Genomic DNA, 26,139 nt, shown 5'->3' with positions numbered 1-26,139 from the left:
CCTCATACCGGAACTCGACCATCAGGCCCAGATAATTCTGCTGTTGGGGAGAGATATCCTACAGGTTCATAAAGTGAGACGTCATATCAACGGACTCCACAATGCTCCTTATGCCCAAAGGCTAGACCTAGGATGGGTCATATTTGGCAACGTATGCTTGGGACGCATGCACACCCCATCTTCTGTGACAAGCATGCTGACAAATACATTGGAGAAAGGACGTCCATCTCTGTTTCAACCTTGTAACAATGAGTTCCATGTCAGGGAACTGCCACACAGCATCCAACTGCCCAACCATTTAATAGACTTTACTCACGACAGCAGTATAGTGTCGGGAAGCTATGAGGATCAGTTAGGGTGCACAGTCTTCCAGAGAACTAAGCAGGACAACCAAGTGGCAATGTCGGTAGAGGACAAGTTGTTCTTAGAGGTAATGGACAAGGGACTCGTTAAAGATGAGACCAACAGCTGGGTCGCACCTCTTCCCTTCAAAACCCACAGACTACGTCTACCGAACAACAGAAATCAGGCATTACAACGTTTCTCCTCTCTCATTCGTAATCTGCAAAAGAAACCAGAGATGAAAGATCACTTTTTCTCCTTCATGTCAAAGATTTTTGAAAACCGTCACGCAGAACTAGCTCCCACTCTCAAAGACTCTGAAGAATGCTGGTTCCTACCCATGTTCGGAGTATACCACCCTAAGAAACCAGGCCAGATCAGAGTCGTGTTTGATTCCAGTGCTAAATTTAATGATGTCTCCCTGAATGACGTTCTGCTCACAGGACCAGACCTCAATAACAAACTACTGGGTGTACTTATGCGCTTCCGTAAGGATTCCATTGCCTTCATCGCTGACATCCAGCAAATGTTCCATTGTTTCCTTGTGAGAGAGAGAGACAGGAACTTCCTAAGATTCTTCTGGTACAGAGACAATGATCCTACTAAAGAAGTCACAGAGTATCGCTTGAGAGTGCACATCTTTGGCAACAGTCCTTCACCTGCAGTCGCCATTTACGGACTCAAAAGGTCAGCTCAGGAAGGAGAACCAGAATACGGAGCAGATGTCAGACAATTCATAGAAAAGGACTTTTATGTCGACGACTGTCTAAAAGCCATGCCTTCAAATGAGACTGCCATCAGTCTTCTCAGAAGAGCTCAGGACATGCTTGCCTGCTCGAACCTTAGGCTTCATAAAATAGCCTCAAACAGCCAAGAACTCATGGAAGCGTTCCCTTCTCAAGACCTATGTAATGGTCTCAGAGACCTGGACCTGGGGTCAGACCCCGCACCAATGCAACGCAGCCTCGGGCTTCTCTGGAATCTACAATCAGACACTTTCACCTTTCAGGTCAGCCAGGAAGAAAGGCCTTTCACACGTAGAGGCGTCCTGTCTACCATCAACAGTCTGTACGACCCCTTGGGTTTCGCAGCTCCTGTTACTATACAAGGCAAGGCCCTACTAAGAGACTTAACTAGGGAAACATCTGACTGGGATGCACCTCTGCCACCTAATAAGAGGATCCAGTGGGAAGAGTGGAAGAACTCGTTAGCGGCACTCTCCAACTTGCATATGCCAAGTCCATACACCCCTGTGTCATCTACTGAGATACAGAGCCAAAGACTGTACGTATTTGCAGATGCTTCTGTCAAAGCAATTGCCGCTGTTGCCTACCTCAAAACTGTAGACTCTAAATGTCAATGCCACATTGGTTTCATCATGGGAAAGGCCAAACTCGCACCACAACCAGAGCACACTATACCCAGGTTAGAGCTTTGTGCCGCAGTCTTAGCCATTGAGTTAGTGGAGTTCATCGCATCCGAAATGGATATCGACCTGACACAAGCCAAGTTCTACTCAGACAGCAAAGTAGTCCTGGGATATATCCACAACGAAACCAGGCGATTCTACGTTTATGTCAATAACAGAGTGCTACGAATCAGGAGATCAGTTCACCCACAGCAGTGGCATTACATACCTACAGACCAGAATCCCGCAGATCATGCAACTAGAGCAGTTGACGCAAGTCGACTAGGAAGCAGAACGTGGCTCTCTGGACCAAAACTATTGTACATTGAGGAATGTTTTCCAGACACCTTTGAACTAGTAGGAGAGGACTCAGATGCTGAAATCCGCCCTCAGGTGTCTACACTACATACAATGACCTCTGTTATCCAGCTTTGATCTTGCAGGTTCGACAGATTCTCAAGTTGGAAGTCACTTACTCGAGCCATTACCTGCCTGACTCATATAGCTCGCTCATTCGGGACCACCAGAACTCGTGACATGGAAAAATCTAAAGGAGCAGCGAGGCTTACCCACGAAAGCCTAATCACCTTCATGGCTGAAGCTGCAGCTATAATCAATGCAAGACCCCTGGTTCCAGTTCCTAACGACCCTGAGGAGCCCTTGTTATTGACTCCAGCTACTTTACTTACCCAGAAAACAGGACTGTCCAGTGCCCCTCCAGGAGGATTCGACGCGAAGGACCTCTACAAGCGCCAATGGAGACAGGTACAAAGTCTTGCAAATACTTTCTGGGACAGGTGGCGCAAACAATATTTGTCTACCCTGCAGCCACGGACGAAGTGGCAATCTACTAAACCTAATCTGAACATAGGTGACCTTGTTCTTGTGAAAGACTGTCAGATTCACCGGAACCAGTGGCCACTTGGTCTAGTTACCACAACGTTCCCGAGCAAGGACGGCAACGTCCACAAAGTTGAGCTAAGGATGACCAAAGGGAATGAACCTAAGACATTTTCCAGACCGGTATCTGAACTGGTCCTATTGTTGCCTTCGGAAGAAAGGAGTAGTGACATCCGTTGATGCCAGACGGGGAGTGTTCTGTCTCCGCCATCTAATATTGTTACCCTGATTATTTGCTTGCGTAATTGCAGTTTCCTCAGTATACAGTATTGATATATTCATGCCTTTATTCATCTGTGATGCTTTGGCTCCCTCTAGCGGTCAGTTATGTTGGCAGTTCAATCTTGTTTTTGTATTATCCATGTCTGATTCTCCTCCTCCTTTGCAATGCATTATGGTAGCTCAGCCTCCATTTCCGTCCATTTTTCCTTTCACTTTCTTCAGTTTGCCTTCAAGGAAAGACGCTTCACTTCATCCCCCTTGCGATTGCATTGCCGGTATGTCTTTATGCTTCCTATAGATATTCCTGCTCTATATTAGCTTAGTTTAACCAGTTGTACTCCCAGTTTAGTCACTAGCTTTCTAAATGTTATGCATAATGTATATCATGTGTATTATGTATCTGTTCTATGCCATGCACTGATTCTATGTATATCATTGTTCACAGTTTCACCGCATCAATATACCACTACGTTTAATAAAGCACAGACTCAACCACAGTCTCCTTATTGGACCCCGGTATAGCGGTTTAGCTGACTGTATAGCTACGTATGAGCCTGCCTCAGCTAGTGAGGACAGAACAATCTATCTAATATCTATCTATCTATTATCTATCTATCTATCTATCTATCTATCTATCTATCTATCTAATATCTATCTATCTAATATCTATCTATCCCATATCTATCCCATATCTATCCCATATCTATCTAATATCTATCTATGTAATATCTATCTATCTATCTATCTATCTATCTATCTATCTATCCATCTATCATCTATCTATCTATCTAATATCTATCTAATATCTATCTATCTATCTATCTATCATCTATCTATCTATCTAATATCTATCTATCTATCTATCTATCTATCTATCTATCTATCTATCTATCTATGTGTAATGGAGTGTGGGTTGGACAAATGTAAAAGAGGAGTTGGAAAGAAATGACACCACAAATATTTTTGAAGAGAGGAGGGAGGGGTTTGGGTGTGTTTTTGGAGTGGGTGTGGTAGGTTCTGGCTTAGTGGCAGTGCAAAGCATCATGGAACTTGTAGTATTAGGGCACAATAAGGAAGTTGTCGATTAACCCCATGAGAGCTGGATCCAGCACTAAAGGTGTGCTGCTACAGCATGATAACAGGTAATATTGCTAAAATAAACACAGTAGATGTTTTCAGTGGCACATAATAGCAAGATTTATGAAAAAAAAAAAAAACTTTATAGTAGTGGACAACTTCTTTAAGGACATTTTAACATGTTTATTTTCACACATGGAAATAAGTGATTTTTCCTTTTCGCTTTTGCACTATACAGAATTCTGATATTTTATTTCAGATTATGTGCAGAACTTGAACTTGTTTCATTTGACTACTTGTGGTTCAAGGTAAGCTGATTCTGTGAATAATTAATGTCTTACTGGATATAGTTGACAACATTCTGGCCATGAAGTACATTTTGATGATAGTCCTAGCAAGTTACTGGTGAAACTCTTCCAAGTTTCCGTTAACATACAAAAATAAGCGATTTACGTGAATAACTTCTGAACTACACTTAGAGTTGATAATTTTTTTGGGTAAATATTGTTCAGGACATTGATATGTTCATTTTGAGTACTAGTGGTCCAGGGTACCTCTTTTCAAATTGAACTTACGTACAATTGAGTGCGTTTGTTTATTCGCGACATAAGCGATTTACGTTAATAACTTCTGAACTACACATAGAGTTGATATTTTTTTGGGCAAATATTATTCAGGACATTGATCTGGTCATTTTGAGTGCTAGTGGTCCAGGGTACCTCTTTTCAAATTAAACTTATGTACGATTGAGTGCGTTTGATTATGCGCGACATAAGCGATTTACATGAATAACTTCTGAACTACACATAGAGTTGTTATTTTTTTGGCAAATATTATTCAGGACATTGATTTGGTCATTTTGAGTACTAGTGGTCAAGGATACCTCTTTTAAAATTGAACTTACCTATGATTGAGTGCGTTTGATTATGCGCGACATAAGCGATTTACGTGAATAACTTCTGAACTACACATAGACTTGATAATTTTTTCGGCAAATATTATTCAGGACATTGATCTGGTCATTTTGAGTACTAGTGGTCCAGGGTACCTCTTTTCAAATTGAACTTACGTACAATTGAGTGCGTTTGTTTATTCGCGACATAAGCGATTTACGTGAATAACTTCTGAACTACACATAGAGTTGATATTTTTTTTTGATAAATATTATTCAGGACATTGATCTGGTCATTTTGAGTACTAGTGGTCCAGGGTACCTCTTTTCAAATTGAACTTACGTACGATTGAGTGCGTTTGTTTATTCGCGACATAAGCGATTTACATGAATAACTTCTGAACTACACATAGAGTTGATATTTTTTTGGTAAATATTGTTCAGGACATTGATATGTTCATTTTGAGTAGTAGTGGTCCAGGGTACCTCTTTTCAAATTGAACTTACATACGATTGAGTGCGTTTGTTTATTTGCGACATAAGCGATTTACGTGAATAACTTCTGAACTACACATAGAGTTGATATTTTTTTGGGTAAATATTGTTCAGGACATTGATATGTTCATTTTGAGTACTAGTGGTCCAGGGTACCTCTTTTCAAATTGAACTTACGTACGATTGAGTGCGTTTGTTTATTCGCGACATAAGCGATTTACATGAATAACTTCTGAACTACACATAGAGTTGATATTTTTTTGGTAAATATTGTTCAGGACATTGATATGTTCATTTTGAGTAGTAGTGGTCAAGGGTACCTCTTTTCAAATTGAACTTACATACGATTGAGTGCGTTTGTTTATTTGCGACATAAGCGATTTACGTGAATAACTTCTGAACTACACATAGAGTTGATATTTTTTTGGGTAAATATTGTTCAGGACATTGATCTGGTCATTTTGAGTGCTAGTGGTCCAGGGTACCTCTTTTCAAATTGAACTTTCTTACGATTGAGTGCGTTTGTTTATTTGCGACATAAGCGATTTATGTGAATAACTTCTGAACTACACATAGAGTTGATATTTTTTTGGGTAAATATTATTCAGGACATTGATTTGGTCATTTTGAGTACTAGTGGTCCAGGGTACCTCTTTTCAAATTGAACTTAGGTACGATTGAGTGCGTTTGTTTATTTGCGACATAAGCGATTTACGTGAATAACTTCTGAACTACACATAGAGTTGATATTATTTTTGGTAAATATTGTTCAGGACATTGATATGTTCATTTTGAGTAGTAGTGGTCAAGGGTACCTGTTTTCAAATTGAACTTAGGTACGATTGAGTGCGTTAGTTTATTTGCGACATAAGCGATTTACGTGAATAACTTCAGAACTACACATAGAGTTGATAATTTTTTTGGTAAATATTGTTCAGGACATTGATCTGGTCATTTTGAGTACTAGTGGTCCAGGGTACCTCTTTTCAAATTGAACTTACGTACGATTGAGTGCGTTTGATTATGCGCGACATAAGCGATTTACGTGAATAACTTCTGAACTACACATAGACTTGATAATTTTTTCAGCAAATATTATTCAGGACATTGATCTGGTCATTTTGAGTACTAGTGGTCCAGGGTACCTCTTTTCAAATTGAACTTACGTACGATTGAGTGCGTTTGTTTATTCGCGACATAAGCGATTTACGTGAATAACTTCTGAACTACACATAGAGTTGATATTTTTTTTGGTAAATATTGTTCAGGACATTGATATGTTCATTTTGAGTACTAGTGGTCCAGGGTACCTCTTTTCAAATTGAACTTAGGTACGATTGAGTGCGTTTGTTTATTCGCGACATAAGCGATTAACATGAATAACTTCTGAACTACACATAGAGTTGATATTTTTTTGGTAAATATTGTTCAGGACATTGATATGTTCATTTTGAGTACTAGTGGTCAAGGGTACCTCTTTTCAAATTGAACTTACGTACGATTGAGTGCGTTTGATTATGTGCGACATAAGCGATTTACGTGAATAACTTCTGAACTACACAGAGTTGATATTTTTTTTGGTAAATATTGTTCAGGACATTGATATGTTCATTTTGAGTACTAGTGGTCCAGGGTACCTCTTTTCAAATTGAACTTACGTACGATTGAGTGCGTTTGATTATGCGCGACTTAAGCGATTTACGTAAATAACTTCTGAACTACACATAGAGTTGATATTTTTTGGGGTAAATATTGTTCAGGACATTGATATGTTCATTTTGAGTACTAGTGGTCCAGGGTACCTCTTTTCAAATTGAATTTACGTACGATTGAGTGCGTTTGTTTATTCGCGACATAAGCGATTTACGTGAATAACTTCTGAACTACACATAGAGTTGATATATTTTTGGGTAAATATTGTTCAGGACATTGATATGTTCATTTTGAGTACTAGTGGTCCAGGGTACCTCTTTTCAAATTGAATTTACGTACGATTGAGTGCGTTTGTTTATTCGCGACATAAGCGATTTACGTGAATAACTTCTGAACTACACATAGAGTTGATAATTTTTTTGGTAAATATTGTTCAGGACATTGATATGTTCATTTTGAGTACTAGTGGTCAAGGGTACCTGTTTTCAAATTGAACTTACGTACGATTGAGTGCGTTTGTTTATTCGCGACATAAGCGATTTACGTGAATAACTTCTGAACTACACATAGAGTTAATATTTTTTTTGGTAAATATTATTCAGGACATTGATTTGGTCATTTTGAGTACTAGTGGTCCAGGGTACCTCTTTTCAAATTGAACTTAGGTACGATTGAGTGCGTTTGTTTATTCGCGACATAAGCGATTTACATGAATAACTTCTGAACTACACATAGAGTTGATATTTTTTTGGTAAATATTGTTCAGGACATTGATATGTTCATTTTGAGTACTAGTGGTCAAGGGTACCTCTTTTCAAATTGAACTTAGGTACGATTGAGTGCGTTTGTTTATTCGCGACATAAGCGATTTACATGAATAACTTCTGAACTACACAGAGTTGATATTTTTTTTGGTAAATATTGTTCAGGACATTGATATGTTCATTTTGAGTACTAGTGGTCCAGGGTACCTCTTTTCAAATTGAACTTACGTACGATTGAGTGCGTTTGATTATGCGCGACTTAAGCGATTTACGTAAATAACTTCTGAACTACACATAGAGTTGATATTTTTTTGGGTAAATATTGTTCAGGACATTGATATGTTCATTTTGAGTACTAGTGGTCCAGGGTACCTCTTTTCAAATTGAATTTACGCACGATTGAGTGCGTTTGTTTATTCGCGACATAAGCGATTTACGTGAATAACTTCTGAACTACACATAGAGTTGATATTTTTTTGGTAAATATTGTTCAGGACATTGATCTGGTCATTTTGAGTACTAGTGGTCCAGGGTACCTCTTTTCAAATTGAACTTACGTACGATTGAGTGCGTTTGTTTATTTGCGACATAAGCGATTTATGTGAATAACTTCTGAACTACACATAGAGTTGATATTTTTTTGGGTAAATATTATTCAGGACATTGATTTGGTCATTTTGAGTACTAGTGGTCCAGGGTACCTCTTTTCAAATTGAACTTACGTACGATTGAGTGCGTTTGTTTATTCGCGACATAAGCGATTTACGTGAATAACTTCTGAACTACACATAGAGTTGATATTTTTTTTGGTAAATATTATTCAGGACATTGATTTGGTCATTTTGAGTACTAGTGGTCCAGGGTACCTCTTTTCAAATTGAACTTAGGTACGATTGAGTGCGTTTGTTTATTCGCGACATAAGCGATTTACATGAATAACTTCTGAACTACACATAGAGTTGATATTTTTTTGGTAAATATTGTTCAGGACATTGATATGTTCATTTTGAGTACTAGTGGTCCAGGGAACCTCTTTTCAAATTGAACTTACGTACGATTGAGTGCGTTTGATTATGTGCGACATAAGCGATTTACGTGAATAACTTCTGAACTACACAGAGATGATTTTTTTTTGGTAAATATTGTTCAGGACATTGATATGTTCATTTTGAGTACTAGTGGTCCAGGGTACCTCTTTTCAAATTGAACTTACGTACGATTGAGTGCGTTTGATTATGCGCGACTTAAGCGATTTATGTAAATAACTTCTGAACTACACATAGAGTTGATATTTTTTTGGGTAAATATTGTTCAGGACATTGATATGTTCATTTTGAGTACTAGTGGTCAAGGGAACCTCTTTTCAAATTGAACTTACGTACGATTGAGTGCGTTTGATTATGTGCGACATAAGCGATTTACGTGAATAACTTCTGAACTACACAGAGTTGATATTTTTTTTGGTAAATATTGTTCAGGACATTGATATGTTCATTTTGAGTACTAGTGGTCCAGGGTACCTCTTTTCAAATTGAACTTACGTACGATTGAGTGCGTTTGATTATGCGCGACTTAAGCGATTTACGTGAATAATAATAATAATAATAATAATAATAATTTTTATTTATATAGCGCCAACATATTCCGCAGCGCTTTACAAATTATAGAGGGGACTTGTACATACAATAGACATTACAGCATAACAGAAATACAGTTCAAAACAGATACCAAGAGGAGTGAGGGCCCTGCTCGTAAGCTTACAAACTATGAGGAAAAGGGGAGACACGAGAGGTGGATGGTAACAATTGCTATAGTTATTCGGACCAGCCATAGTGTAAGGCTTGGGTGTTCATGTAAAGCTGCATGAACCAGTTAATTAATTTTTTTTTTTTTTTTTTTTTTTTTTTAATATAGGCCACACAGGGATCGTTAGGTTAATGCATTGAGGCGGTAGGCCAGTCTGAACAAATGAGTTTTTAGGGCACGCTTAAAACTGTGGGGATTGGGGATTAATCGTATTATCCTAGGTAGTGCATTCCAAAGAATCGGCGCAGCACGTGTAAAGTCTTGGAGACGGGAGTGGGAGGTTCTGATTATTGAGGATGCTAACCTGAGGTCATCAGCGGAGCGGAGGGCACGGGTAGGGTGGTAGACTGAGACCAGAGAGGAGATGTAGGGTGGTGCTGAGCCATGGAGTGCTTTGTGGATGAGGGTAGTAGTTTTGTACTGGATTCTTGAGTGGATGGGTAACCAGTGTAATGACTGGCACAAGGTAGAGGCATCGGTGTAACGGTTGGTGAGGAATATGATCCTGGCAGCAGCATTCAGGACAGATTGGAGCGGGGAGAGTTTGGTAAGAGGGAGGCCGATTAGTAGAGAGTTACAATAGTCCAGACGAGAATGAATAAGTGAAACAGTAAGAGTTTTTGCAGAGTCGAAAGTAAGAAAAGGGCGAATTCTAGAAATGTTTTTGAGATGCAGGTAAGAAGAGCGAGCCAGTGATCGGATGTGGGGGGTGAATGAAAGGTCAGAATCAAGGATGACCCCAAGGCAGCGGGCATGTTGCTTTGGAGTAATGGTGGAACCGCACACGGAGATGGCAATGTCAGGCAAAGGTAGGTTAGTAGAGGGAGAAAACACGAGGAGTTCAGTTTTTGACAGGTTTAGTTTCAGATAGAGGGAGGACATGATGCTAGAGACAGCGGTAAGACAATCACTGGTGTTTTCTAATAAGGCAGGCGTGAGATCAGGAGAAGAAGTGTATAGTTGGGTGTCATCAGCATAGAGATGGTACTGGAAGCCAAATCTACTGATTGTTTATCAGTATTGAATTGAATAACTTCTGAACTACACATAGAGTTGATATTTTTTTGGGTAAATATTGTTCAGGACATTGATATGTTCATTTTGAGTACTAGTGGTCCAGGGTACCTCTTTTCAAATTGAATTTACGTACGATTGAGTGCGTTTGTTTATTCGCGACATAAGCGATTTACGTGAATAACTTATGAACTACACATAGAGTTGATATTTTTTGGGGTAAATATTGTTCAGGACATTGATCTGGTCATTTTGAGTACTAGTGGTCCAGGGTACCTCTTTTCAAATTGAACTTACGTACGATTGAGTGCGTTTGTTTATTTGCGACATAAGCGATTTACGTGAATAACTTCTGAACTACACATAGAGTTGATATTTTTTTGGGTAAATATTATTCAGGACATTGATTTGGTCATTTTGAGTACTAGTGGTCCAGGGTACCTGTTTTCAAATTGAACTTAGGTACGATTGAGTGCGTTAGTTTATTTGCGACATAAGCGATTTACGTGAATAACTTCAGAACTACACATAGAGTTGATAATTTTTTTGGTAAATATTGTTCAGGACATTGATCTGGTCATTTTGACTACTAGTGGTCAAGGGTACCTGTTTTAAAATTGAACTTATGTACGATTGAGTGCGTTTGTTTATTCGCGACATAAGCGATTTACGTGAATAACTTCTGAACTACACATAGAGTTGATATTTTTTTGGTAAATATTGTTCAGGACATTGATATGTTCATTTTGAGTACTAGTGGTCCAGGGTACCTCTTTTCAAATTGAACTTACGTACGATTGAGTGCGTTTGATTATGCGCGACATAAGCGATTTACGTGAATAACTTCTGAGCTACACATAGACTTGATAATTTTTTGGGCAAATACTATTCAGAACATTGATCTGGTCATTTTGAGTACTAGTGGTCCAGGGTACCTGTTTTCAAATTGAACTTACGTACGATTGAGTGCGTTTGTTTATTCGCGACATAAGCAATTTACGTGAATAACTTCGGGACTACACATAGAGTTGATATTTTTTTTGACAAATATTGTTCAGGACATTGATCTGGTCATTTTGAGTAGTAGTGGTCCAGGGTACCTCTTTTCAAATTGAATTTACGTACGATTGAATGCGTTTGATTATGCGCAACATAAGCGATTTATTTGAATAACCCAGGACCACAAGTAGTCAAAATAAACGTCTCAAAGTCCTGATCAAAATTTTACCCAAACAATATCCACTCTATGTATAATTACCCAAACAATATCCACTCTATGTATAATTCACCATGCATGGAAAATCGAATAGCTAACTAATAACTAATAGCTAACTGCAGACTAACTTGAATCCGGTGGCCCCCTCTGCCCCCCCAGTAGCTACGCTACTGCCTGGAGATTTAAATTAATTCCTTCTCAACATCATTTTTGACGACTTCCCCTTTTTATCCTGTAAAAATCCTATAGCATCTTTGACTTTTCTCTTGCTATTGACATGCCCAAAATGATCTTTTTACTGCTTTTGGTCTCCCTTGCAAGCCTCAATTCATTTCTGCTTCAGCTCTATTATCACTTGCCCTGCAATAGGGTCAACATTCTCCATCAGGATTTTTTGTTAGACAGCAGAATTCATTGTTTCTTTTACCACAGCAAATGAGGCAACAAAACAGCCCCAAGCGATCACACTACCACCACCATAATTTACTGTTGTTTGATATTCCTTTTCTGAAATGCTGAGTTACCTCTATGCCAAATGTAATGGTACATAGACTTTCCAAAAAGTTCAACTTTTGTCTCATTAGTCCACAGAGTATTTCCTCAAAAGTCTTGGGGATCATCAATATGTTTTGTAGCAAAACTGAGATGGGCCTTTATGTTCTTACTAGATGGTGGCCCGATTCTAACGCATCGGGTATTCTAGAACATGCATGTCCACGTAGTATATTGCACAGCCCACGTAGTATATTGCCCAGTCACGCAGTATATTGCCCAGCCACGTAGTATATTGCCCAGTCACATAGTATATTGCCCAGTCACGTAGTATATTGCCCAGCCACGTAATATATTGCACGGCCCACGTAGCATATTGCCCAGCCACGTAGTATATTGCCCAGCCATGTAGTATATTGCACAGCCCATGGAGTATATTGCCCAGCAACCTTAGTATATTGCCCAGTGACGTAGTATATTGCCCAGTCACATAGTATAGTCCAGAAGAAAATGGATGCTCCTTAGTCCCCGCAGTCAGCGCCCGCACACTCACCTCCGGTCACCACTCACACAGGGTTAATGCAGGCGGTAACGGACCGCGTTATGCCACGGGTAACGCACTCCGTTACCGCCGCTATTAACCCCGTGTGACCAAGTGCTTACTATTGATGCTGCCTACGCAGCATCAATAGTAAAAGGATGTAATGCTAAAAATAATTTAAAAAAATAAAAAATCATTATATACTCACCTTCCGCCACCTTTCCCACTCCTCGCCACACTCCGGTAACTGCTCCATGCAAGCGGCAAGTTCCAGTGCCAACGATGGTATGGGAGAAGGACCTGCTATGACGTCACGGTCATGTGACCGCGACGTCATCACATCCTGCGACTGGAAGCTGCCGACAGAACTACAAGGGGTCCTCGGATCGGAAGGTGAGTATGTTTATTTTTTAACCTGTGACATACGTGGCTGGGCAATATACTACGTAGCTGGGCAATATACTACGTGGCTCTGTGCTGTATACTACGTCACTGGGCAATATACTACGCAACTGGGCAATATACTACGTGGCTGGGCAATATGGTCTGTGCTGTATACTACGTCGCTGGGCAATATACTACGTGGCTGGGCAATATACTACATGACTGGGCAATATACTACGTGGGCTGTGCAATATACTACGTGACTGGGCAATTTACTACGTGGCTGGGCAATATACTACGTGGCTGGGCAATATACTACGTGACTGGGCAATATACTACGTGGGCTGTGCAATATAGTACGTGACTGGGCAATATACTACGTGGGCTGTGCAATATACTACGTGACTGGGCAATATACTACGTGGGCTGTGCAATATACTACGTGACTGGGCAATATACTACATGGGCTGTGCAATATACTACGTGACTGGGCAATATACTACATGGGCTGGGCAATACACTACGTGGCTCTGTGCTGTACACTACGTGACTGGGCAATATACTACGTAACTGGGCAATCTATTATGTGACTGGGCAATATACTACGTGGCTCTGTGCTGTATACTATGTGGACTGGGCAATATACTACGTAGCTGGGCAATATACTTCGTGGACATGCATATTCTAGAATACCCGATGCGTTAGAATCGGGCCACCAACTAGTTTTATTTATATAGCGCCAACATATTCCGCAGCACTTTACATTATAGAAGGGACTTGTACAGACAATAGACATTACAGCAAAACAATAAACACAGATCAAAATAGATACCAAGAGGAATGAGGGCCCTGCTCGTAAGCTTACAAACTATGAGGAAAAAGGGGAGACACGAAAGGTGGATGGTAACAATTGCTTTCGTTGTTTGGACCAGCCATAGTGTAAGAATCGGGTGCTCATGTAAACCTGCATGAACCAGTTATCAGCGTAAGTATGTAACAGTACAGACACAGAGGGCTAATAACTGCATAAAGTGTATGAGAACATGATGCAAGGAACCTGATTATGGTTTAAGTTTTTTGAATGGGCCACACAGGGATAGTTAGGTTAATGCGGTGTCCCAAGGTTGCTGCTGGAGGAGGCAAGAGTGGAGCATTGCTGCAGGCCACAGGCTGGGATGAGGGGGTGTTTGGATGTGCGCCGCTGCAGGTGTTCAGTGGTGCGGGGGCTCTGGCGATATTTTGTGAAAGCCCAGAGCCCCTGCAGTTACCTGGTTTACTATGCGGTGGACTCCAGGAAAATGGCTGCTGGGGAGGCGCATGCGCAGATGGAGATCTCGGCACCAAGATCTCGGGAGATGAGATCTCGCCACTATAAATGATCAAGATCCGCTGCTGGCAGCTTCCCATACTATTACCGACCAATGTTGTCCCAGATGTGCTCAATGGGAGCATGTTTAGGTCCCTCAGACTGTTCTCAGTAGCACAAGTAGCATGCGGCATTACATTTTTCCTGTTAATATGACAGATTTCTCTGTGCATTGTACCAAGAACTCAGAGATCTTTGAAGCCACTCTCTGCTGTAAGAAACATTCCTGAAACATTCCAAACCCCGGATTTTCACCAGTCTATTTCCCTGCCATTAGCTGCATTGACTAATTTGGAGTACAGATGATGGCAGTGATGGGTCAGCTTCTGCCTCCGCCTCTAAGTTAGACCTATATGTGCATATGTATCCTTTGAGGGGTGGGGGACATGATGAGAAAAGGGTGCTTATGGAAGTAAATACATTTCCACTACAGTCTACTATACAGGGGGTAGTGAGAGAGGAGATTGTCCTTATAGTAAAATGCCTTAGAGGAAGAGACAGGTTCATCACTGCCATCATCTGTACTCCAAATGAGTACTTCTAATACCAGTACAGCTGACAGCAGGGAAATAGACTTACATGGACATTTTTTTTACAGTAATGAAGACAAATCTCCTAATAAAGTGATTTGCAAAGTTTCATAACTTTCCAGTGTGGAGAAAATTATTTAAAAAGTGTAAAGTTTATTTACTCTTTGAGTTTGGCTGTTAACCACGAATGGTTTTTGGTTGTCTCATTTCATCTGTTTTCTCTATTGCTGGACTAGCCATCTTAAGCACTTACATTTTCTCTCTCCTCTCCAAAAAGTTTATTGGTATCTATATATTTAGTATCCACTGAGAGTTCTACTATGGCCTGTAGGCTCATAAGAGAAAGAATATATATATAATGTCTCCAAATCCCAGGAAAAACACTTGCTATTAATTCCTCAGCGGGTTCATTTTGCAATAACGCTACAGGATAATAAAGTTTGCACGCAGCTGCAGAAATAACATGTCTTTCCCAAAAAACTAATTTCACAGCTAAGGTTTGATTTGGAGTCCTGTGTTTCAGTTATACAAGACTGCTGTAAAACTTCAGCTACTGCATTGCCCATAAAGTGTCAAGTCTGTGGTGACATAATTCTCAGAAATGCATATTGCACATTCTTGGCAACTAAGATCTTAACAATCTGAAGGGAAATGGCTGCTGGCTTCCAAGTTTCCCTCAAAACATCTTCTTTCTGTCCTCTTCGTAGCAAAATGATTACTTAGAAAGACTGACAAGCGCTGGGGAGACAAAACAAATAACTCTTGTTATTTTACTTATTTTTCCTTTCTTTAAATTTTTGACTTGTGTCTTATATTCAGTCACTGGCAAGAAATATGCATAATTTTTAGACAATTTATTGCTGATAGTATATGGCAGCACAATTAATAATAGTCATTCTTACAACATATAGAACCAATATATCATAAGTTAATCGTACTGTATTAACCCCTTAGTGACAGAGCCAATTTGGTACTTAATGACCGAGCCAATTTTTACAATTCTGACCACTGTCACTTTATGAGGTTATAACTCTGGAACGCTTTAACAGATCCCGCTAATTATGAGATAGTTTTTTTGTGACATATTGTACTTCATGATAGTGTAACAATTCTTTGATATTACTTGCGATTATTTATGAAAAAAATGAAAATATGCCGAAAATTTTTAAAATTTTGCAATTTTCAAACTTTGTATTTTTATACCCTTAAATCAGAGAGATATGTCACAAAAGATAGTTAATAAATAACATTTCCCACATGTCTACTTTACATCAGCACAATTTTGACAACAATTTTTTTTTGTTAGGGAGTTATAAGGGTTAAAAGTTGACCAGCAATTTCTCATTTTTACAACACCATTTCTTTTTTTTAGGGACCACATCTCATTTGAAGTCATTTTGAGGGGTCTATATGATAGAAAATAACGAAGTGTTACACCATTCTAAAAACTGCACCCCTCAAGGTGCTCAAAACCACATTCAAGAAGTTTATTAACCCTTTATGTGCTTCACAGGCACTGAAACAATGTGGAAGGAAAAAATGAACATTTAACTTTTTTTTGCAAACATTTTACTTCAGAACCATTTTTTTTACTTCTACAAGTGTAAAAACAGAAATTTAACCATACATTTTGTTGTGCAATTTCTCTTGAATACGCCGATACCCCATATGTGGGGGTAAACCACTGTTTGGACGCAACGCAGAGCTTGGAATAGAAGGAGTGCCGTTTGACTTTTTCAATGCAGAATTGGCTGGAATTGAGATTGGATGCCATGTCATGTTTAGAGAGCCCCTGTTGTGCCTAAACAGCGGAAACCCCCCACAATTGGCACCATTTTGGAAACTAGACCCCTTAAGGAACTTATCTAGATGTGTGGTGAGCACTTTGAACCCCCAAGTGCTTCACAGAAGTTTATAACATAGAGCCGTGAAAATAAATAATCACATTTGTTTACACAAAAATGATCTTTTCGTCCACAAATTCTTATTTTCACAAGGGTAACAGAGGAAATTAGACCACAAAAGTTGTTGTGCAATTTATCCTGAGTACGTCGATACCCCATATGTGGGGGTAAACCACTGTTTAGGCGCACTGCAGGGCTTGGAAGAGAAGGAGTGCCGTTTTACTTTTTCCATGTAGAATTGGCTGGAATTGAGATCGGACGCCATGTCGCGTTTGGAGAGCCCCTGATGTGCCTAAACAGTGGAAACCCCCCACAAGTGACACCATTTTGGAAACTAGACCCCTTAAGGAACTTATCTAGATGTGTGGTGAGCACTTTGAACCCCCAAGTGCTTCACAGAAGTTTATAACGTAGAGCCGTGAAAATAAAAAAAATTGCATTTTTTCTACGAAAATGATATTTTTGCCCCCAAATTTTTATTTTCACAAGGCTAACAGGAGACATTAGACCACAAAAGTATTTGAGCAATTTCTCATGAGTACGTCGATACCCCATATGTGGGGGTAAACCACTGTTTGGGCGCACCGCAGAGCTTGGAAGAGAAAGAGTGCCATTTTACTTTTTCAATGTAGAATTGGCTGGAATTGAGATCAGACGCCATGTCGCGGTTGGAGAGCCCCTGACGTGCCTAAACAGTAGAAACCGCCCACAAGTGACCCCATTTTGGAAACTAGACCCCCAAGGAACTTATCTAGATGTGTGGTGAGAACTTTGAATGCCCAAGTGCTTCACAGAAGTTTATAATGCAGAGTCGTGAAAATAAAAAATATATTTTTTTCCACAAAAAAGAATTTTAGCCCCCAAGTTTTTATTTTCACAAGGGTAACAAGAGAAATTGGACCCAAAAGTTGTTTTCCAATTTGTCCTGAGTATGCTGGTACCAAATATGTGGGGGTAAACCACTGTTTGGGCGCACGGCAGAGCTCGGAAGGGAAGGAGCGCCATTTTGGAATGCAGACTTTGATAGAATGGTCTGCGGGCTTTATGTTGCGTTTGCAGAGCCCCTAATGTGCCTAAACAGTAGAAACCCCCCACAAGTGACCCCATTTTGGAAACTAGACCCCCCAAGGAACTTATCTAGATGTGTGGTGAGAACTTTGAATGCCCAACTGCTTCACAGAAGTTTATAATGCAGAGTCGTGAAAATAAAAAATATTTTTTTTTCCACAAAAAAGATTTTTTAGCCCCCAAGCTTTTATTTTCACAAGGGTAACAAGAGAAATTTCACCCTAAAAGTTGTCCAATTTATCCTGAGTACGCTGATGCTCCATATGTGGGGGTAAACCACTGTTTGGGCGCACGGCAGAGCTCAGAAGGGAGGGAGCACCATTTGACTTTTTGAGCGCAAAATTGGCTGTCGTGTTTGAAGACCCCCTAATGTACCTAAACAGTGGAAACCCACCAATTCTAACTCCAACCCTAATCCCAACACACCCCTAACCCTAATCCCAACCCGATCCAGAATCCTAATCACAATACTAACGATAATCACAACCCTAACCCCAAAACAACCCTAATGTCAACCCTAATCATAACCCTAATCAAAACCCTAAATCCAACACACCCCTAATCCTAATCTCAACCCTAACCTCAAACCTAACCCTAATCCCAATACACCCCTAACCCTAATCCCAACGCTAACCTTAACCCTAATCCCAAACCTAATGCTAATACCAAACGTAACCCTAATGCCAACCCTAACCCTAATACCAACCCTAATCCAAACCCTAACTCTAATCCCAACTCTAACCCTAACTTTAGCTGCAACCCTAGCCCTAACTTTAGCCCCAACCCTAGCCCTAACTTTAGCCCCAACCCTAGCCCTAACTTTAGCCCCAACCCTAACCCTAACTTTAGCCCCAACCCTAACCCTAGCCCTAACCCTAACTTTAGCCCCAACCCTAACCCTAGCCCTAACCCTAACTTTAGCCCTAACCCTAACCCTAAATTTAGCCCCAACCCTAACCCTAACCCTAAATTTAGCCACAACCCTAACCCTAGCCCTAACTTTAGCCCCAACCCTAACCCTAGCCCTAAGGCTACTTTCACACTTGCGTCGTATGGCATCCGTCGCAATCCGTTGTTTTGGACAAAAAACGGATCCTGCAAATGTGCCCGCAGGATGCCTTTTTTGCCCATAGACTTGTATTCCCGACGGATTGCCACACGTCGCGTCCGTCGTGCACTGGATCCGTTGTGTTTTGGCGGACCGTCGTCACAAAAAAAACGTTCAATGTAACATTTTTTTTGTACATCGTGTCCGCCATTTCCGACCGCGCATGCGTGGCCGTAACTCTGCCTCCTCCTCGCCAGGACATAGACTGGGCAGCGGATGCGATGAAAAACTGCATCTGCTGCCCATGTTGTGCACAATTTTCACAACGTGCGTCGGTACGTCGGGCTGACGCATTGCGACAGCCCTGTACCGACGCAAGTGTGAAAGAAGCCTAACCCTAGCCCTAACCCTAAATTTAGCCCCAACCCTAACCCTAATTTTAGCCCCAACTCCTCTAGCTGCTGGGCGGCAGATCATAACGGGCGCACTGCGCATGCGCCCAGCCATTTTCTTTCCCGATGAAGAAGCCGGCGGGCAGGAGGGGACGCAGGAGGATCCAGGGACACTGGTAAGTATAACAGGGTCCCCGAATCTGCCTATTTCTCTGTCCTCTGATGTGCGATCATATCAGAGGACAGAGAATGACAGATCGCTTTTTTTTTTTGTGACCGCCGGTAAACAGTTAATTACTGGCGATCGCAAAACAGGGGTCGGTAAAAACCAACCCTGATCATGTTCTTTGGGGTTTTGGCTACCCCTGCCCTGGCAGCCGAGACCCCAAAGATTTTCCGGGGGCCGGCCGGCGGGCGCACTGTGCATGCGCCCGCCATTTTTTTGCCGGAAAAAGATGGCAATGCCCATAGTGAGCCACGAGGAGCAAAGGGGGAGACAGGTGAGTATCGGGGGGTTATCGGGGACCCCATTTCTTTGTCCTCTGATGTGCGATCACATCAAAGGACAGAGAAATTAAATGGGAAATCGCGTTTTTTTTTTTTTTTTTTTCGACCGCCGGTAAACGGTTAATTACCGGCGACCACAACCCGGGGTTGGTAAAAACCCCCTGAATCATGTTATTATTATTATTATTATTTATTTATATAGCACCATTGATTCCATGGTGCTGTACATGAGAAGGGGTTACATACAAGTTACAAATATCACATACAGTAAACAAACTAACAATGACGGACTGATACAGAGGGGCGAGGACCCTGCCCTTGCGGGCTTACATTCTACAGCAACCAAGAGCCCAGAGAAAATTCGACTCTGGGGGGTGCTATTCACTTTTTCCACAGCGCCGTTAATTAACAACGCTGTGGTTTAAGTACCCTTAACTGCTGCCGTTAAAAGGCGTATCTGCGGTCGTTAAGGAGTTAAAGATTTAGATAAAATTGGATGTATATCGTGGTAGATCGCCTCACTCGACTGCTTAATGAGGTGGTCACAGCAATGCTTGTTGTTTAACTTTTCAACTGGTTTATTTAAACAGGCTTCATAAACTAGTCTAAGCAAAAGAAATAGACATATTCAGTCTTTGTTACATAAATAAAACAGCACTCACTATAGTTCTTATAGCTGTGAGGTTCTGCCCGTATAAGAAACAATATTCAGCTCTGTTTGCCAAGAGCCCAGCTCTGGAGGTCCGTTCCTCTCCACAGTGCACTGAACAATCATTAAGTCTGCAGACTTCACTTTTAGCTCCTGGACTCCTCCTTAGGATGGAGATATGGTGAAGAGCTGTCCCACCCACCTCTTCAGCTATTCATGATAGACCTGTACCTGTCATGGCTGATTAACCCCTCTCAGCACATAACATGCTGGAGCAAAACTTCCAGGTTTATATATAGAAGATAACCTCAGTGATACATATCTCCCCACCGGAAAATTAGCAGTGACCCTCTTACATACCCCCCTCTGCCCATAGCCAGGAGGTTTGTCATTTTCAGTTACTAGACAGGGAAGCCTCGAAAGGGCATATACATTAGCATGTAGTTTCCCTAGCCTATGCTCCACATGGAAGCTAAAGTCCTGGAGTGCCAGAAACCACCTAGTCACGCAGGCATTCTTCCCGTTCTTTTCCCAAATCCATCTCAGAGGAGCATGGTCTGACCCCAACCTGAACTTTCAAACCAGCAGTTAGTACTTCATAGTGTCAATCGCCCATTTGATGGCAAACATTCTTTTTCCACAATGGCATAATTTTTCTCACTTAGTTAAATGATTGGATGTTCCTCCCCATTTATGTCCTCTGGCAACACTGCTCCCAACCTGACTTCTGAAGCATCCATCTGTACCTCGAACTCCTTTGTGAGGTCCAGTGCGACCAAGCCCAGCTTTTTTACACAGGGCTAGCTTCAACTCCTGAAAAGCTGTTTCCACTTCGGAAGTCCACTTGGCCATTGAAACTTTGTGCCTTTAAAGAGGTCTGTCAAGGCGAAATTCGGGATGAACCGCTCATAGTATCCCACATTCCGAGAAACACCCTAACCTATTTCTTGGAAACTGGTTGAGGCCAATTTTGTATCACCTCCAGCTTGCTCGCCTGAGGCTTGATTTTGCCCCTACCAACGATATAGCATAGGTGTTTGGCCTCCTGCTTCCCCACGGCAGACTAGTTTGAGTTTATGGTAATCCCTGCCTTCCTCAATGCATTCAGTACCACCTGGACCTTATGCATGTGTGACACCCCAGGGTCCTGGTTATCACAGTGGCATTGCTTTCCTCACGGGGGAGAGTGATGTCATTCTTGGAAGCGAAGGATGATCTTCTTTATCAGGTAAAAACAAGCATACAATATGTTCTCACTCCAGGCCAGAAGGGGAGCTCTGATCGAGCTTGTGGGTGGCTCCCCTATATAAACATTCTGGTCTGGAGGGAAAGTCAGTCAGAGTGTCAGAAATAGCCAGAGAGGAGCTTGTCACGGAACTTCAGCTAGGCGGTGCTGGTATGAGAGGAGTATAGCTGAGCAGACGTGGGGGTCTGCAGCTCCTGGCAGAAAGAGGAAGGAAGGAAGAGAGCAGTCTGGAAGACTGAGGGGGCGGTGCAGCCAAGAGAGTGCTGCAGCTCCTGGACAGAGAAACAGAGAAGGAAGAATAGCGTAGAGTGAGCGTGGAGGAGAGTGAAGTGCAGCAGAAGGACAACAGGGGAGGACAGCTGTGATTGGGCTACCTCTCTGGCAGAGCGCAGACACCGGCAGCTGGAAGACCGAGGCTGTGAGGGACTCTAAGGCTTGCAGCAGAAACCGGCAGGACAGCTGGACTACACGTAACCTGTCCGCCCTAATACCCAGGAGACACGGTGGCACATAGAGCCCGGGTCCTGATAGAGACCCTATAAAAAGCCTCGAGCCACCTGTCACACGGGTTTGTGTCCCACCTTTATGGAGGACAGAGAGAATTGTGAGGACCTTGATAGAAACTACAAGCAGCAAGGGACTACATCAAAGCGCTGGTAGGAAGGCTTCCATCTCCATCTGGTAAAGGGGACTCTGAACTTGCTTCCAAGCTGGCCAGACCCTGTCTGTACATGTAATCTGGTGCCCTGGACTGCAGCTGCCTGAAGAATTCAGTGAACCAGGTGAAGAGACTGCACACCGGTGTCCTCCATTCTTTACTATACCACTCACCATCTCCAGCTATACATCGGGAGCCCTGGGGACATACTCCACTTGTGGGAAGTTATACCATCTCAGCTGCCTTAACATCACCCCAGTGGACCCCTTTAAGCAGCGCCGGTCCCCACTGACCTAATACCACAGGTGGCGTCACGAACATAAACTTTATTCAAAACCCCTTTAAGGACATTCCCTTTAACCGAGTCGCCGCAAACGTGACATCTCCCTTTGAGTACCGGACCCTGTTCCGAGTACCCCACAGCCCTGGCGGGCAACTCATTTTGGCGTCACGAACAGGATGGACCGACCTATTGAAATGGGTCCTGTGCACCATGGACTGTAACGGACTGTAAGAGATTGTTTAATGGCCGCCATTATTGCACCACGAGGCAGATAAAGAAGGGAGAAGATGTGTTGCCATGGGTCATAGTAACATAGTAACATAGTAACATAGTTAGTAAGGCCGAAAAAAGAAATTTGTCCATCCAGTTCAGCCTATATTCCATCATAATAAATCCCCAGATCTACGTCCTTCTACAGAACCTAATAATTGTATGATACAATATTGTTCTGCTCCAGGAAGACATCCAGGCCTCTCTTGAACCCCTCGACTGAGTTCGCCATCACCACCTCCTCAGGCAAGCAATTCCAGATTCTCACCGCCCTAACAGTAAAGAATCCTCTTCTATGTTGGTGGAAAAACCTTCTATCCTCCAGACGCAAAGAATGCCCCCTTGTGCCCGTCACCTTCCTTGGTATAAACAGATCCTCAGCGAGATATTTGTATTGTCCCCGTATATACTTATACATGGTTATTAGATCGCCCCTCAGTCGTCTTTTTTCTAGACTAAATAATCCTAATTTCGCTAATCTATCTGGGTATTGTAGTTCTCCCATCCCCTTTATTAATTTTGTTGCCCTCCTTTGTACTCTCTCTAGTTCCATTATATCCTTCCTGAGCACCGGTGCCCAAAACTGGACACAGTACTCCATGTGCGGTCTAACTAGGGATTTGTACAGAGGCAGTATAATGCTCTCATCATGTGTATCCAGACCTCTCTTAATGCACCCCATGATCCTGTTTGCCTTGGCAGCTGCTGCCTGGCACTGGCTGCTCCAGGTAAGTTTATCATTAACTAGGATCCCCAAGTCCTTCTCCCTGTCAGATTTACCCAGTGGTTTCCCGTTCAGTGTGTAATGGTGATATTGATTCCTTCTTCCCATGTGTATAACCTTACATTTATCATTGTTAAATCTCATCTGCCACCTTTCAGCCCAAGTTTCCAACTTATCCAGATCCATCTGTAGCAGAATACTATCTTCTGTTGTATTAACTGCTTTACATAGTTTTGTATCATCTGCAAATATCGATATTTTACTGTGTAAACCTTCTACCAGATCATTAATGAATATGTTGAAGAGAACAGGTCCCAATACCGACCCCTGCGGTACCCCACTGGTTACAGCGACCCAGTTAGAGACTATACCATTTATAACCACCCTCTGCTTTCTATCACTAAGCCAGTTACTAACCCATTTACACACATTTTCCCCCAGACCAAGCATTCTCATTTTGTGTACCTACCTCTTGTGCGGCACGGTATCAAACGCTTTGGAAAAATCAAGCTCAAGAACTGGCACAAAAGCTGGATCCACCCCCTACAGAGACTTTAATGCCACCAGAACAGGAGGATGGATCTGCCCCCGGAGATAGCCGGTGGGAAAGTGGAGCAGACACCGCCCATGAAGTGAAAAGAAGGAAGAAGATGCGGGAAAGCGTGGCCGCAGCATGGCTGCACGTTACCCTGTGAGAGCGATGGTGGATAGCGGTGGATCTGGAGCTCCTTAGCGCAGAGATGGAGGAGCTGGCCCGACGACTCTTGCAGACCTAGATGACCCAGAAAACAGTGGTGACCGCATGGAAGGAGTCCCTGATCAAAAAGATGATGACCGCACAGTGACAAAACTTACTGCAGCACCCCAGGTAGCCGGTTACTGCAGTGATGATGCCTTCCCTTCTGGGAGGGTGATGTCATGCTTGGAGGCAAGGAGGATTCTTTCTATAAGGTAAGGCACTTATGCAGCGCCCCAGAGTCCTGGTCGTTGCAGTGATGTCGTTCTTCCACCAGGGGGAGCGATGTTACGTCTGATGGCACCAAAGGAGTTCACCCTGCCAGGTATCACAGCCACACACACACTTCACACGCCGGCCACCAGGGGGAGCAAAAGGTTCTATCTATTTGGCCACTCCTCACACTTGGGTAAAACTGGGGGTTGGTTAGGAAGTGAGGCAGAGAAAGAAGCTGACTGGAGGGGAAGGAGATAGTCAGGAGGAGAGGAGAGGAGCAAACTGGGCTTGGTCCAGGAAGGAAAGAAGGACCCGGTACCGAGTACCCCATTGCCCTTACGTGGGGGCAATTCATTCTTTGGCGTCACGAACAGGATCTACTTAAGCCTGAGAATTCGGGTCATGTCTGCTTAAGAACTGTGAATTGCAATTTACCGCAAAGATTCCCGCCAAAACCGCTGCCATTGCCGCGCCACGAGGAGCGCAGGAGAAGGAGGGCGTGCCATGGGAGGAGACCACGAAAGCGGCGCCAGAAGTAGCGACCGCCCTCTCCGACTACGGCTGCAGGATGACGAGAATGCAGGAGCTCAAATCCCAGAAAATGGAGGAGCCGCATGTGAGAGCGAGCGAAGATCCCGAAGCAGAGATGGCTACCGGCGGGGACCTGGGAGAGAGCGACTTGTCTGCTTATGGCCTCAAGTCGTCGGAGGAGGACTATTCGGACATGCCACCGCTAGAGGAGATCGACTTCGTGCAGCTATGGGTGGAACAGTTGCATCGACTGTCGCAGCACAACGGCTTTGCGGCGCAGCGGGCGACGAGATCCATCCTATCCCGAGAGAACACCGAGGCGGAGCTATCATCTGTGCCGCTAATGGTTTCCGCATCCCGGACGGTGGAGCGGCTCGGTGCCGGGGTGACCGTGGCTAGTACAGGTATGAAGGATACCGGCACCCCCGAGACTGGGCTGATCCCGGCGGTCGCTCGCCGCAAATGACCTGTCCCCTGCGCTTCCGGTGCGGTGGGGGGTAGTAGTGGTCTCTCCCCACGAGACTGGGACGGGGTATATACAAGAGATAGAGCCACCAATTGGGGCCCCCGCTATCGACCACAAAAGATCATCTCCTGTGGGAACCGACTGTGCTGCCTACGAGGCACAAAAGGGAGACATAGTCACATACAACCGCTATTGGAAAGATGACGGTTGGCATGCACGAGAAGTGAGAAAAAGTGCCCCTTTAATGTTGTCACCCGATGGCTGGCAGCCTGACTTGATCACCCTCACAACCACGCAAGACGTGACCGCACAAGCTGATGCGGTGAATACCCTGCAGAC

This window comes from Ranitomeya imitator, chromosome 1 (assembly GCF_032444005.1).
Source record: "Ranitomeya imitator isolate aRanImi1 chromosome 1, aRanImi1.pri, whole genome shotgun sequence".
In the NCBI taxonomy this organism is placed as follows: Eukaryota; Metazoa; Chordata; class Amphibia; order Anura; family Dendrobatidae; genus Ranitomeya; species Ranitomeya imitator.
This window is presented reverse-complemented; position numbering follows the sequence as displayed.